The sequence below is a fragment of the Equus asinus genome, chromosome X (assembly GCF_041296235.1).
Source record: "Equus asinus isolate D_3611 breed Donkey chromosome X, EquAss-T2T_v2, whole genome shotgun sequence".
In the NCBI taxonomy this organism is placed as follows: Eukaryota; Metazoa; Chordata; class Mammalia; order Perissodactyla; family Equidae; genus Equus; species Equus asinus.
The window spans coordinates 13245859-13262478 of NC_091820.1; the positions used below are offsets into that span (position 1 = coordinate 13245859).

General features: G+C 41.5%; 1 pseudogene; it reads right to left on the reverse strand.

Annotated features, from left to right (window-relative positions):
* Positions 1-8260: 8260 nt before the first annotated feature.
* Positions 8261-9307, reverse strand: LOC106837576 (poly(rC)-binding protein 2 pseudogene; annotated as a pseudogene).
* Positions 9308-16620: the final 7313 nt, after the last annotated feature.

Sequence of the window (16620 nt, forward strand, 5' to 3'; positions counted from 1 at the left end):
TTCCGTGGCCGAGTGGTTAAGTTCACGTGCCCTGCTTTGGTGGCCCAGGGTTTCACTCGTTCAGATCCCGGGTGCAGACCTAGCACTGCTCATCAGGCCACGCTGAGGTGGTGGCCCACATGCCACAAGTAGAAGGACCTACAGCTAGAATATATAACTATGTACTGGGGGGCTTAGGGGCAAGGAGGGGTGGGGAGGAGGAGGAAAGAAGATTGGCAACAGATGTTAGCTCAGGTGCCAATCTTTAAAAAAATTTACATATGTGGCTTATATTATATTTTTATTGGACAGTGATATTCTACACCTTGGTTTTTCTTATCTGGAAAATGAGAGGGATAGGCCAGAGATTGGTAAGATGCACTCATCTCAAAGATGCTGTGATTTCCCCCCATGCCTGACTCATCGTGAATTAAGTACCCAACAGTGTGAACTGTGGTCAAGGTTAATGTAGCTGGTGCTATCAGTGCCCCACTCACATCCCCTAAGCACTTACCGTTCTAGTACGTGCTGAAGGCATCCTACTTTAGGCACCTATAGCTCTTGCTCTTAGGGTCCTCTCTCAACCTGCAGGGGAGGAGGCCAACAGTGCCTCCAGAAGCGGCCCTCGGCCAATAGTGGATGGGAGTTGAAGGATAAATACCCCAGTTTTCATGCCCCTCAGGTGGTATGCTTTAAGGCATGTTCTACAGTTTCCCGGAATTCCCCAGAAGGATTGAGCCTCAGCACCCACAGTGGTACCCTGTTGGCCTCTTTCCCTTCCCTATCTCACTTCTCCATCCCCCTGCAAGTGCTTTTGGGATCACTTCCTAAGTAAACTACTACGCTCCCATCCTTTTCTTAGAGTCTGCATCTGGGTGAATGCAACTTAAAATAGTCAATTACTAGCCCTATAAGGTAATGATGTTTAAGGGCACTGTCCCAGGAGCCCTTTCAGTGGCTTCTCCTGTTTTATCAGCTCATCAGAATCTCTGGCACATTAACCAACAAGTGGATGCTTAATGTTGTTCTTGAGTTTGTCCCATCCCACAGAACTGCAGACATAACTACTTGGCACTCTCTCCTTGCCCTCCCAAACATGCTACCTCACACGAATTGGCACTTTCAGCTACATTTTGCCTGCATTAATGATTTCTATTTTAATACTAGTTTCCAACCTCAGTTTTCATCAGACTGAGGTCCTGGTTTCATTTTCTCCTAATTGCAATAAGATGCTCCAAGACATCTTAGGCATAATGGGTCCTGGGTGGGTGTAAATTGTTTGCTGCTGTTGAAGACACTCATGGAGGGAACCTTCTGGGATCTGACAGGAAGTTGTTCCAGATGTCAGAAATCCAACACCAAAAAATAAAAATAAGCTCCAGTTACTAAACTGATCAGAGTCTGGCGTTTCAGAAATAAGAGAGCCTCTAGGATGAGCAAAATCTGAAATCTCTGGAAATAGTCCAGAGATATAGTAAATATATGGCTGAGGAGTGTTCTGGAAGCTAGAAGATGGATTGTGGCCATTTAAGGAATCATTTTCTCATGTCACATCAGGAATTAGAATCCTAGAAGAACAGGAAGGGATCTTGGGAATTCTCTTATCCACCCTCCACCCTCTAATTTTATGAGTGAGAAACACTGAGGCCCAGAGAGATGAAATGATGAGTCTATAGACACACAGACAGGGAGCTGAATCTAAAAACAAGTTCAAGGCTTTTTCCACAATGCTGGAGCATCACCCCTAGTCTTTGTACAGAAGAGCCAATGATTCCAGACCAATAACCATTATTCCCACCCCCATCACCAGGGAGGACTAAAGGGTCAGGACAACTGAGGGAAAGATTAGAGTCCTCAGAGCCATCTCTTAGCTGTGCAAGATGACAGGAACCACATTTGGTAGCTCCCCAGGAGGGGTTACCCAGGGTCTAGCTAGAGGGTTGGCATGTGAAATGCACTACATTAAAATTAATCCAACCTGCTGAAGCAGCATGAGAACCGGAAGAGTATTTTTGGCACACCTCATGACATTGGCTCTGTGCTAGGCCCCCAGGGATCTGAATCAGTCATAGACTTGGGCTCTGCTCTGAAGCTGTTTATGTTTGAAACAGTGGAGACAAGGCAGACAATGAAACAATTTCAAATATCTAAATATGATTATCAAGTTTCTTTCACCAAATATTTCGGTGAAGTCTGGCATGTGTTTTGCACCCCCTCCCATTCCTGGAATTCTCTAATAATTCCATGAATATGAATGGTATATTATCACAACATTTGTAAGTTCTCCAGGGATTTAGAGATCATGTTTTTATTCATTCATTCATGCATTTATTCAACAAATTTATTGAGTGCCTCTTATGAGTCACTAGGGATGGGAGGGAGTGCTAGGTGAAGTAGAGGATGGAACAAAAAATGTCTCAAACCCTCCAGTGGCTTCTTGTGTCACTTAGAATCCAAGCCCAAGTCCTTATAACCGTCTGTAAAGACTGTCTTGATTCCCAAATCCTTTACTATCCCTCAGGTATCATGATATCCATAGTCTGGTTGGATGTAGAGAAGGCTGTTACATGAGGTTAGAAGTGGTGAGTATTTTCATTCATTTAATTTAATTTGTTTAATTCAGTTATTCATGCATTCACTTATTCAACACACATTTATTGATTATCACCTCCACGTCAGGGCCTGGGCCGAACACTGAGTTGTTAGTGGTAAATGATGTTTCAGTTCTCACAAACCTTATAGTCTATAGAGAGGAACTCTAGCAATAAACAGATTGGCAAATATCTACACAATCATACATTCTGATGAGCTCTCTGAAGAAAAAACAAAGCGTAGGGAAAAGAATAATGGGAGAAACCTAATTGATACTGAGAGTCAGAGGAGGCATCTCTGAGGGAAGTAAACTTTAAATTGAGGCCCTAGAAAGGAAGATTAGTCAGTCAGGAGTAGAGGTGAGAGAGGAGATTTTTCAGGCAGAGGAACAAATTGCCAGAGAGGTTCTGAAGCTGGCACACTGATAGCCCTCTCTTCCACCCTTGAGCTTTGGACACATGCACTCTTGTGGACCACTCTGCCCTTGGACACCAGCAGAGGCAGGTGTGTGCAAGGGGGGAGGTTAAAATATAAGGAGAGTCTCTCAAGATACAATCACCTCAACACACAAGAGTTCTGGGAGAAGAGTTACAGAGAGTGATCACATGAGGCTGACTCCCCTACACACACACACACACACACACACACGCACACACACCTGCTCATACTTGGATACAATTTTTTGACCAGAAGTAAGTAGGATACACTCCTGTTTCTATGGGGAATAAAATATACAAAACAGGAAAATTTATCTTTGCTTTCTTCCACAGCGTCCCTTTCATCCCTCAAAAGACTGGCTTCTGTTCTATACACACTAAAGTTAGAATCAAAAGGCTCTCCTACTTATTAGTTGAACTTGAAGTCCTTGAAGCTTTACTTTCCTTGTCTGTACTATGAGGATACTATATTTGTCCTATCCCTTCACAATAACTTTTATGCAAAGGTTTTAGAAAATACAAGCCATTGTAAAATATTTCTAAAAGATTTAATAGACTTTATTTTTTAGAGCAGTTTTAGGCTCACAGCAAAACTGAGTAGGAAGTAGAGAGAGTTCCCATATACCCCTTGCCCCACCAACACACACAAGCCTTCCCCCACTATCAACACCCCCCCCCCCACCAGAGTGGTACATTTCTTACGATTGATGAACCTACATTGACACATCATCATCACCCAAAGTCCATAGTTTACACTAGAGTTCACTCTTGGTGTTGTACATTCTGTGGGTTTTAAGCATTATAAAAATATAATAGTAATAAGTGTACTGGTTATTCTTCACCCTCCTCCTCTCCCCCAAGATGCATTCTCTGCCCCTCTTTGCTCTGTGCCCCAAGAAGCAGACTACATCACCCGGGTTCCCCTGTCAGCTGACTTCTGATTGGGTTCAGCCAATGGGAGGGCCCAGCAAGAGATTAGAAGGTAGGAGGAGAGAGAGATTGAGATTATTTCTTCCCTGGCCCCTCCCTGTTTCAGCACTCCATCTCTGGCAAGAGCTGGGTCCCTCCATGACCACAGATCCTGATAGGTGGCCCCTTGTCCATGGCCCCAGCTTTTACTGCAATCCAGTGATACTATTTCCTCCCCTTGTCCCTTTCAGCACAGGAGTGGTAATGGCTTCTTAAAGTCTCAGGGTGCTTTAAGATCCCTTGTCAGTTCCCTTAACCTGCCTACCAAGTAGTCCCTTCGCTGGAGTCTCTTCATTTGAACCTCTGGACTGAGTTCTGTTTCTTATCGGAATTCTCATTCATATAAACATAACAGCAAAAGCAACAGTAACAGCAACTTTATTGAGTGCTTACCATGTGCCAGTTGCTATGTTAATTCCTTCAAAAATGTCGGCTGGATTAAAGGTTAATTTTTTAAAAAGGTGCAATTGTGACTTTCTTAAAGGTATAAAGCGAACACATGTTGACTGACAGACTCTCTCCTTGACCTAACTCTAGTCAGGTTCCTCTAAGCCCTCAAAGCCCTATCTTTGGGCTTTGTCCTTGGCCTGCTTATTCAAGAATCCCACTGAGTCAGTTTAGCCAGAATCCCCCACCCTCAGTATCCCACTTCCCTGGATATTGGATCAAATCTCTCATCTCCCACCCTTGATATCTGATCACCCTGGCCTGCAAAAATCCTCTTAAGTCAGTTTAGCCAGGATCCTCTTCATCCCTGATGTTTCCTCTTAGTAATTTTCTATCCATTGACCCCTTCACGCTGCTCATTGGCTATAAATACCCAGCTGTCTTTGCCACATTCAGAGTTGAGCCCGATCTCTCACCCCCATTGTAATAGTCTTGACACCTATTGCAATAGTCCTGAATAGTCTTCCTTACCATTTTAACAAGTGTCAGAATAATTTTTTCTTTAACAATGTTGAATATTTAATTTAACCCACTAATGAGGGAACTGGTAAGATGTTACAACCAGTTCAAGGGAGAATCCAAAGAATAGACACATTTATAGATCAGGAATATTGAAATGAATATGCAAACGAAGGCAAAATTGATCCCTTCCACAGTGGGGGAGGAGTCAATTGAACCTCTATTGGACAGAATTTGCATGTTTATAGACAAGAATTAGCTTGCAAATACAGAGTTGTAAAATGGCTCAATGGCAATGAAAGGCTAGAATCATATAACCGAAAAAGGTATGTGTTAGACTACTGCCTGTGGGCCAGATGCAGCCCACTGCCTGTTTTTGTAAATAAAGTTTTATTGGGACACAGCCACACCCATTCATTTGTGTATTTTCTGTGTTTGCTTTCAGGCTACAATGGCAGAATTGAGTAGTTGCAGCAGTGGCAACGTAGCCCACAAAACCTGAAATCTTTACCAACTGGCCCCTTACAGAAAAGGTTTCTTGACTTCCCTGCTCCAGACAGTGCACAGTTTTCCACTGAAGCATAAGTTTTCCTACAGCTGATGAGGAATATACCATTATTAGCCCCATTTTGTAGGTAAAAAAACTAAGACTAGTAAGTGGCAGAACCTGAACTCTAACCCAGGTCAGTCTGACTAGATCATTAGTGCTCTGATCAGCGTGCAGTTTAACTGACCCTAATAACAAAAAAGTCCTCAGGCTAGGATACAGACCAAGCGTCGGAACACCATAGAAATCATTTCATCTTTAAGAAAGAAAATGTTGTCTTTAAAAAGCTCTGGGTGTGGGGACGTGTGGGTATGCCCATGTGTTTTTGGGGGGGTTAAGAAAAGAGTGACTGCTTTGATATCTACTTTGCCTAACTTTGCTTTTATTCCTTGGTGTAAATCTACTGTTACAAGAGCGACTGAATTAAATTGCAGCACCTTTGTACAAGGCAGGGTACTAGTTGTCCATCATTGAACAAGGAATTGAACCAGAAACTGAAAATTACTTCAATTTTGTCGTGTTCTTCTTTTGAATATTTGCTCTTTCTGAGTCTATCCAGCATCACAACCCTCTACACTCAGTGCAAGTTAACTTCAGTTGTGGCTTTCTTAGATAGTCAACTCCTCCCCATTTCTTACATTTTTCTTCTATTTTAAAGCTGTTGAAAGTGCTAGTCTCTGAAAGGGATTAAGTGGGTTAATTAGCATTAAAAAGCCCCTTTATTTAGTCGGTATTTAAAATCTCTAAATACCAGCTCCACTCTCCATCCCTCCCCCCATTTTGTGAATGGGAAAGTGAGATAAAAAATTCCAACTGTAAGAGAATGTCTGAGACTAAACCCAGCCCAGCCCATTCCCCAGTCAGATTTGGAAATCATGTCTTTAGTATCAGGTTGCATGTGAAATCTTTGTCAAATCTTTTTTTGTACATGCTCAGAAATAATACTTCCCAGAGTATCGCTCATAGTCACAAGACACAGTGGGTGAATTTCAGTGACTGAACTGCCATGGAGAAAATGAATGGACTGTTAATAGGATCGCTGTCGAATAATAGCTAAATTATTAAACTGTAGTGTGGTGGGTGTCACTTCCTTAGTGTGGCAAGTCAGATTTGAAGGTGCCAGTGTGAAGGTCTCAGGAATATTACGTTGCACAGCCCTTTGGAGGGATTTTAAACTTTTCTATAGCCTTCTCTCCATTACCAGAGCTCATGTTTATTTCTGTTTTGCATTGGCTTTTCTTAGTAGAGGGTGTAGCAGGCAGTATTGGTTTTCTGCCACACTCCCTCGGTATCCTTCTATAGGCCAAAGGCTCTTTACTGCAAACACCTGCAATGCTCCACCAACAGGACCTTTTCCAGCCCTAGGAGCATCTGGGCCCGCCCTCAGGGCCAGCCCAAAGTGCTGAGGACTAATCCCTCCACAGCTGCCCTCATCTAATGATGGATGGGAGCTGGTGGATAAATACCCAGCTGTCTCAGCCCTCCATTGGAGCAGCTATGAGGTGGGGTAACTCTGGGGTCTGGGGCTCTGGGAGTTCCCTGGCAGGACTGAGCTCCAGTGACCCCCAGTGTTTGATAATGTTCCCTTTATTGGCTGCATTCCCTTCCTGTCTCACCTTGCCTACTGGTGTTTCTTAGAGTCACCACCCAAAGAAACAACTTGCACTCAAATCCTTCCCTTAGGTGCTGCTTCTAGGATAACTCACACCAAGACAAAGTGAATATAAAGATCTTTCCTCATGTATCATGTAGCCAAGGCAACACTTTATAATTCCCTTTCACAGACCAGCTTTACCAAGTCCCCTGCTCCTACTGGATGGCAGCATGCTGCAGTGGGAAAGCTGTGAACTTTGAGGTTAGATTCAATCTTGCATTCAAATCCTGCCTTCCATTGACTGGCTGTTGACTTGTGTAAACTTGCTCAAGTTATTTTGTCTCAGTGAACCTCAGTTTCTCCACTTATAAAAGAGGGAAAACAATACCTCCCTCCAGAATTGTTAAGAGAATGAACTATGCAATGTACATCAACAGCTCAGTACAATCCTTGGCATATAGTAGCACAACAATAATTGTCAGTTCTTTGACCTCCAATAGGTTGCTCCATAGTCACTGCCAATAGAATGTAATGTTCTTGTCCTTATAGCTTTTGTCATGTAAGAATAAAGCAAACAGATACCCAGAGCAAGAATATATCAAGATTCCAAGCTTCATGTGATTGCAAAACAGTAGTAAACATAACTATCAGGAAAACCTTATCTGGCTAAATTTTTTTCCAGTCCATCTTTATTTTTTGAAAAATTTCTGGCATGATAGAACTAAATTGAATTGTATTAATATCCCACTCTTTTTTGTTTGTTTGTTTGTTTTGGCTGAGAGAGATTTGCCCTGAGCTAACATCTGCCGCCAATCTTTCTCTTTTTTTATGTGAGCCACCACCACAGCATGGCCACTGACAGACAGTGATGTCGATCAACACCCAGGAATCGGGCCCAGACCACCGAAGTGGAGCACACTGAACTTAACCACTGGCCACTGGGGCTGGCCCAAAATCTTATAGTTCTATGACAAACAAAAAAATTCATGAGCAAAAAGCCCCAAAATAAAACAAAACATGGAGAAGCTTATAAAACTAAATATGGTACTCAACTCTAACAGCTGAATAGAGAAAGGAATTAAAAGAATTTAAAAATCAGCAGTGGATGATAAAGTGTAAAGAAACTGAAATTTTACAGACTATTTAAAACTTGGAGTTGCTGATTGTTCAGAAACTACGCAGATGGATTAAGAGTGGTGAACAGCCAAAAAGGAGTATAGCTGAATCTGTATTGTTTTAGCTGCTTCCCATGCCACCCATCTCTGAGGAAAGCCTGACAGTTAGGTGTTGAACCAGCCTAATGCTGGCAGCAGATCCAGTGATGGTAACCTGTCTATCACTAGATCCTTCCACTGAGTTTGTAATTTTGATCTGTGCCCCAAACATCTGGTAGATCTTATTGATTTGGCACCCTAATGCCCCATTATACAGCCAATTAAAATGCTTGGAATGGTGAGTTTATGAACAGTCATAGTAGATGCATCCAAACCTTTCCAGTAGCCTTTCACCTCTGGAGAGTGGATTCAATGTCATTGAATCCAACGTTACCATGCATCATCGGAAAACAAGACTGTTGCATTGCTAACAGGGGCAGCTTGGTCACATGTGGCTGTGGAATGGCCTACTGTCCTTGAATGGTACACCCCTCTAGAAGGAGTCTCTCCAGGTCAGTGTTGAGGCACATGGATGGGGTGGTGTGGGAAAAGCTCACACATTGCTGCCTGTGCTGTACCTGTCCTGACCACCTTCAAAGAAGACCAGAGAGCTGGATGGCCTTCAGAGTTGGGTGACTCCAACATGACCAGACCAGGTCTGTTTGACACACTCAATGATAGATTGCTGAATGCCAGCAGTTGTAATGGCATGCTCAGTTGAGTTGGCGAGCATATTCCTGCCACCTGGACCTGAGCCCCAGTACTCTCTCATCACATTTCCTTGATCTTGCAACTACCTTTCCCAATGGGGGAACTACACTGACTAGCAAGGACCATCAGGCTCAAGGTGACCAGGGTCTACTGGCAGCTGTGCTTTTGTGCTGATGTCCTCTTCCAGTTTGTCAATGATCATAGCAAAGGCTTTAAAGATGACATTAGTGTGTGCAGCCAAAGTGGTAATTCTCTCAGCACAATTCCCTTCTGAGATGTTGATATGTGCACCACTCTCCCCACACGTCTTCTTAACTGATTCTCCTTTCTTTCTGATGATACTGCTGACTTGCTTTCCATGCATAAGGAGCTGGGTGGTGAAAGTGACATTTAATCCATCTTCAGTCATACCCTCCATCTGCCTGCAGGGCCCCTGTCACCTTTCTACCAATTCCTGTTGTTCCTTCTCTTGCCTTCTGCCCTTCCCCTTCCCACCCACTCTCCTTTCCTCCCAGAACCTTCACTTTTTGGCTTTCACCACTACCAGTGACCAAAGACTTGACCCTTCAAAGTCCACCTCCCCAGAAAGCCACTGGACATGGAGACAGTTGTAATTAAAGGAGACACACAAAGCACTAAGTATAAAAGGAAAACAATTGATACATTTGATTACATTTAAATGCAGAGCTTTTGTTCAACAAAACACCTCATTAAGAAAGGGAAAAAGTGGGCTGGCCCAGTGGCACAGTGGTTAAGTTCCCATGTTCTGCTTAGGCAGCCCGGGGTTCGTGGGTTTGGATCCTGGGTGCAGACATGGCACCGCTTGGAAGCCATACTATGGTAGGCATTCCACATATAAAGTGGAGGAAGATGGGCATGGATGTTAGCTCAGGGCCAGTCTTCCTCAGCAAAAAAGAGGAGGATTGGCAGCAGATGTTAGCTCAGGGCTAATTTTCCTCAGAAAAAAAAAGAAAGAAAGAAAGAAAGAAAGAAAGAAAGAGAAAAAGCAAACTGGGGCTAGTCCTGTGGCCGAGTGGTTAAGTTTGCGCGCTCTGCTGCAGGCGGCCCAGTGTTTCGTTGGTTCGAATCCTGGGCGCGGACATGGCACTGCTCATCAAACCACGCTGAGGCCGCGTCCCACATGCCACAACTAGAAGGACCCACAATGAAGAATATACAACTATGTACCGGGGGGCTTTTGGGAGAAAAAAGGAAAAAAATAAAATCTTTGAAAACTGTCAAATTTATTTAAAACAAAGAAAAAGCAAGCCATAGAGTAAGAGAAGACGTTTGCAACTCCTATACCCACCAAAGGACTTTTATCTGGAATAAATAAGAACTTGTATAAATTAAGAAAGAAATAGAAACTCAGTAGAGAAATGAGCAAAAGGCTTGAACATGAACTGCACAAAAGAGGATATCCAAATGACCAAGAAACATAATAGAATGTGCTCAACCTCATTACTAAACAGAGAAATGCAAATCTCCACTGCACATCAAATAGATTGGCAAAAATGAAAACATCTGACATTACCAAGGATAACCTTGGATGTGGAGCAACTAGAACTCTCATACACTGTTGGTAGGAGTGTGAATCAGTACCCTCGATTTGGGAGTTTGACATTATCTGTTGAAATTGAAGATGCTTAGACCCTATACCCCTCCAATACGTACTGTATGATTCCATTTATATAGCTTTCAAAAACAAAACAGGTCTATAATTTAGGTATGCATGCTTGGATGGCAAAGCAATAAAGCACTGCAAGGAAGTTCTTACCGTAAAGTCAGGGAAATGGTTACCTCTAGGGAGGAGGGAGGAATTTATAGTGGCCCAGGAGTCCACAGGAGTCTAGTGGGGGGGGGGGGTTGGCAATGTTCTATTTCTTGACCTGAGTGGTAGTTACAAGCGTGTTTGGTCAACAACAATTCGCTATGCTGCATGTTTGTGCTTCATGTATTTTTCTATGTGTGTGCTGTATTTCATTATAAGAAAGTTAGAAACTTTCACAAAGTGTGCTCTGAGAAACATTGCTTAATGAGATTTTAATATATGTTACTCACAGAAAGGGTTCCATGGTCAAATACATTTCAGCACTGGAATAAATGGAGACAAACGGGTCTTTAACATGCCAAGGTACATTGTGAAATTTCAAGAGGGATCAAGAGCATGCAATGATTTATGTGACCACAGAACCCTTTTCCTAAGGGATGTCTTACAGAACATATACTTAGGAAAAGTAGGTGGAAAAAAACATCATAAAGCAAGCCTCAGTTTCGTGAACTAGTTGATCTAGTCCAATCAAAGGCTTTCAGGAGTTTTATGCAAAGTAGCAAACAAACAAAGTTTCAGGTGGTGCTGAACGGGAGGCCCTCACTATTCTTAAAATCCTCATAATTTCAAGTGTCTACTCAATTGATCCCAAACACTGAATAGGTCAGCCTGTACCTGTACCCATATTCTCTGGCTGTTTGTTTCAGTTTTCATAGTCGCCATGTTGATAACTGTATGTCTGTGGATGGATGGACCACTCCATATCTGCTCACTTCTTGTTTTATGTTGATGTCAATCACAGTTGTTTATAAGCAAAATCACTCTGATGGGATCAAACGTCTGCCCCAATGCTGGTACTACAACTCTGCTCTCACTGGGACACAGTTGATTAGCTTTCACTGTCTAATAAACCACCCCAAAACCTAGTGGCTTAAAACAGCAACCACAATTCTGTGCTCTGGGAATTTGGACTGGACTGCTGGTCTTAAGTGAGTGTCACTCATGTGTCTGTGGGCAGCTGCTCGGTCAGCTAGGATATTGACTGGCTATTAGCTGAGGCAGCCATTTGAGTTCCAGCCATGGATTTCTCTCATCATCTAGCAGGCAGCCCTGGATGGGCTTGTTCACATGGTAGCTGTAACAAGAATCCTAAGAATAGCAAGAGAGAAATAGCCCCAGTGTTCAAATTTTTGCTTGCATCACATTTGTTATTATCCTATCGGTCAAACAAATCACATGGCCAAATCTAGAGTCAGTGTGGAAGGAAACTACCCAAGGGTATGGATACAGAGAGACTTGAACAATTTGGGAGCCATCACTGCATCAATCTGCCAAAGGTACTTCTGACACCAAAGCCATTCATTATCAGAACTCTCTCTAAAACTGCTCTGAAGTATGGTACCTCTGATACTAGTCAGATTCACTGCTGAGTTGTATTTTTAAAAACAAACCTGTTCATCAGTCTTTTAAAGTAATGATCCAAATAGGGGAAAGGCTGATTAAAATAGAGATCTATTACATTTTCAAAGATATGACGAAATGTAAAGAGTTTCTCCTAAGGAAAGTATGCAAGATGATTCTTCAAGGAGAAATTTGATTATAATCTAAAAAACAGAGGGATTCTAGCAGATACGGATTATTGATAGTTTGCATTGTTATAGAAATACAAAAACTATGACCTTTCGTTTAGTTTCATTTATTTTTATTTAACAAAATCTGTTCCTTGTTTTTTTCCAACATGACTCTGTCTTGTTTACAGTTTAACTGTTGCAGACTTCAAATTATTATCTAAGACTGGACATATTAACCCTCCCTGTTGGAAGAGGAGAAGCCTGTCATGTCGGGTAATTACGGCTGCAGGAGGCACTAATGAAAAGGCAGAACAGGCCCAGGCCTGCTTTCTGTGTTCTTTAGGCATTGACAGCCTATGTCTGTGGCCATGCTGAGTTGGAAAGGGATCACATCTCTAGGTCACAACAGTATTTGGAGGTAATTTCTCTCAGGAAATGGCGAGGATCATCAGATGTGCCAGATGGGATTGCCAATCTTGATTCTGTTTGACCACCTAAGGCCACCATCTTGTGCTGATTTTACACTATCAAGATGATAAGAAAGGATTGTCACCAAGAATTTTAGACTCTCAGTTCTGTCATCCCTGGGAAAAATCTCCTATTTCTTTGCTTTGGATAACATTAAAGTCTATAGATAATTTAGAATTTGATGAATCACAGTTTCTAAACTTGATAAGTTGAGATGATGATGATGGAGAGTAGCAGCTCTTGCCATGTTCTTGACAAGAATCATATATAAGTTTCACAACATGCTCTTATCTCTATTTGACACAGGAAAAACCAGAGGCACCAAGAGATTAGCTAACTTGCCCAAGGACACATGACTTGTAAATGGTGACACCAGGATTTGAACGCAGGTCTAATCTGACTCTAAAGTTCCACTCTTAACTACTCAGCCACACCACCCCCTTTTGAGAACTTTCTGGGTGTGTCTGATCATCATCATCTACACTTTTGTTGAGCATTCACTGTAGTGTGTGCAGAACTGTGCTGGAAGTGTGGTATTAAAAAATGCCTCTTGCACAATAGAACGTGGGATAAACAGCCGCATAAATAGCTCGCTCTAGTTGGCGGTCTTGGTGGAGAGGGAAAGCATAAATTATAAGAACCTTGTCAATTGACAAACCTGCTTTTAGTTAGAGGTTTGCCACCCTCCACCTCCCTCAACAATTCCCTGTAAGGGAGTCGATAACAAGCAGCAAGACGGAACAGTTCGAGTCCTAGTACATCTCCTCCACCACATCCACCCCAACATTTATTGCTTGATGAAAGTGTATGAAGTTAGGAAACCCAAGAGAGAGCAGGGAGCATCCTGGATATCTCACAGCTGCAACTTTGGGACACTGAAGCATTGAGAAATGGCCTTTCACATTTACATATAGTTTTGTCTCTGTCCTATACCCGTTAAAGGCTCAGACTCAGGAAACAGATTGCTTGGGATCAACCACAGATCTGCCATTCTACTAGCTGTGTGACCTTGGCAAGTTATTAAACCTCTCTGGGCCTCAATTTCCTCAGCTGGAAAAAGGAAATGATAATAGTATTCTTGGCAATTGAATTATTGTGGAGATTAAGATAATCTATGTACAACACATTAGTGCCTGGCACATGGTAAGTACTATTTAAATCTTAGCTATTAATATTATTATTCTGTTGAACAGCTTAAATCAGGTAGAGGTTTTCATTTTCTTAATTTAAAAAATTTAGGTGCTGGCCCCATGGCCAAGTGGTTAAGTTCACATGCTCCGCTTCAGCGGCCCAGGGTTTCGCTGATTTGGATCCCGGGTGCGGACATGGCACCGCTCGTCAGGCGATGCTGAGGCGGCATCCCACATGCCACAACCAGAGGCACTCACAACTAGAATATACAACTATGTACTGGGGGGCTTAGGGAACAAGAAGAAAAAAGAAGAAGATTGGCAACACATGTTAGCTCAGGTGCCAATCTTTAAAAAAAAATTAAAAATTTTTTTAATAGAAAAGGCGATTTTTTTCTGATTTTAAAAGTAATGCATATTCTTTGTAAAAGTTTAGAAAATGCAGCCTTATAAAAAATTGCTTCTAAGCTTTTAAGTATCCAAACTCTCCTATCCTGAGATAATATATCAAACCATCCAGAACTTAGTGACTTGAAACACTAATCAATGATTACGTCATAAGTCTGTGTGTTGGCAGGTTGGGCTCAGTGTATCTCTGCCATCTTCTGGAGGCTTGGCTGGGCTTGGCTGGTCAAGCCTGGCCTCATTCCTAGCTGGCAGTTGGCAGGCTGTTAGTGAAGGCAGCTCACCTCAATTTTTCTCCACATGGCCTCCCCAACAGGCTCTTTACTTTCGCACATGGGGGCCTCAGGGTTCCAAAGCGCAGCAACAAGAGGCAAAGCACCAAAGCCCAAGCATGACTGCACACGTCCCATTGGCCAGACAAGTTACATGACTCAGCACAGATTTAAGGGGTCAAGAGACATTCCAAAGGTACAGGCATACAGAGATAGGAATAATTTGTGGCTAGTTTTTGCAATTCACCACAGATAAATACTGTTAAACATTATACACATGTATAAAATATGTATATATGTATATGTATTTGTGTAGATATCATGTACATATATATTTTTTACACGTACAAATACATGAAAACATACACACCCAAATAAAAGCAATCATATTAAACATGATGCTTTGTAACTTGTTCTTTCCCCATTAATTACATACTGGGGACATCTTAGTGTCCTCATTTTAAGATGTGCATAACATTGCATTGTATGGATTTACCATGACAAATTTAACCAAAGTCTCTTGTAGGATTTTTAGGTTGTTTCCAATTTTGCAATAAACTTCTGACTTTTATACATTTTTCTCGTTAGTTCCTTGGTGTACATATTTCAACCTCTGACACATTGCAAGAACACTCTACAGAAAGGTTATATCCAGAGATGATATCCAAAATACTCAACAACAGAATGGATACTGACCTTGGGATGGGCCAGAGTCCTGAAGATAACCCTTAATGGCTGGATCGGGAGGTGCAGGTCCCAGGGGAGAAGGCCAAGCAGCTGGGCTAGTGGGTGACACTCAAAGGTGCTAGTGGTAGGATAACTGTCATTTACCTTTACAACCGTACTAAATAGCAGCCACAGAGAAGTGTGTGGGAACATTTGTTTCCCTTCACCCTCTCCAACTGTAGATGTTGTCTGTCTTTTTCATCTTTGCCAATCTGATCCACGATAATAATGAAAATAATACCATCTTTTATTCTGTATTTTTCTAATCAGAAGTGAGGGCACTTTTTTATGTTTCATCACCATTTGTATTGAGTTGTTATTGTTGCTTTTAAGGAATTGCCCATTTATGTCCTCTACCCATTTTTCTTTGGGATATTACTCTTTTAATTGCAAAACTAATATTTGTTGATGCCTTACAATGTGTCACTATTCTAAGCCCTTAATAGGGATTACCTATTTTAATATTTGCTATGACTCTAAAAGTTACTATTATTCTCATTTTAGAGATATGAAAACAGAGGCAGAGGTTCAGTATTTGCCCACCAGCATCTTGTTTGTAAGTGCTGGGGCCAGGATTCCAATCCCGGCAGTCAGATCTCATAACTCAGGTTCTTGATCATTTTGATCTATTCTATTATTCCTGTAGTATTTAATTATAAGAGCTTTTTACATATGGATATTCATTTTTAAAATACATGTTGTACATTTTTCCTAGTTTGGCCTTCTACTTTTAACTTTATGGTGTTGCTTGCTGTACTGGAGTTTAAAAATCTTACAGATGCACTTTTCTATATGAATTTTTATTTTTATTTTTTTACCTTGATTGAGGTTTAATTGACATAGAAAATTGTAATATATTTAAGGTATACAAAGTGGTGATTTGATATTCATATACAATGTGAAAGAATTCCCACAACTGAGTTAGTTAACACATTCATCACCTCACATATTTACCTTCTTTTTTTGGTGAGAACACCTAAGTCCTACTTTCTTAGAAAAATTTCAGTTATACAATCCTGTATTATCAACTATAGTCACCATGTTAGACATTAGATCCCTAGACCTTATTTGTCTTGTAACTCATAGTTTTCATAAGTTTAAAAATATTTAATATGGTCAAATAGCTCAAGCTTTTTCTGAATGGATTTTGTCTTTAATATCATTCTCAGATGTTCCCTGTCTGAAAGATATAAACATATTCATCTATATTTTCTTCTAAGACAGTGAATGTCAGAATTGCCCATATTAACAAAATATATGTGCTTAGGTCCCACCTCAGGCCTATTGAATTAGAATTTCTACAATGAGGACTAGATGTTTATTCTTTTAAAAAGATACATAGACTTACAGTCCAAGAGGCCCGGTAAATACATAGATTTATCTCTTCT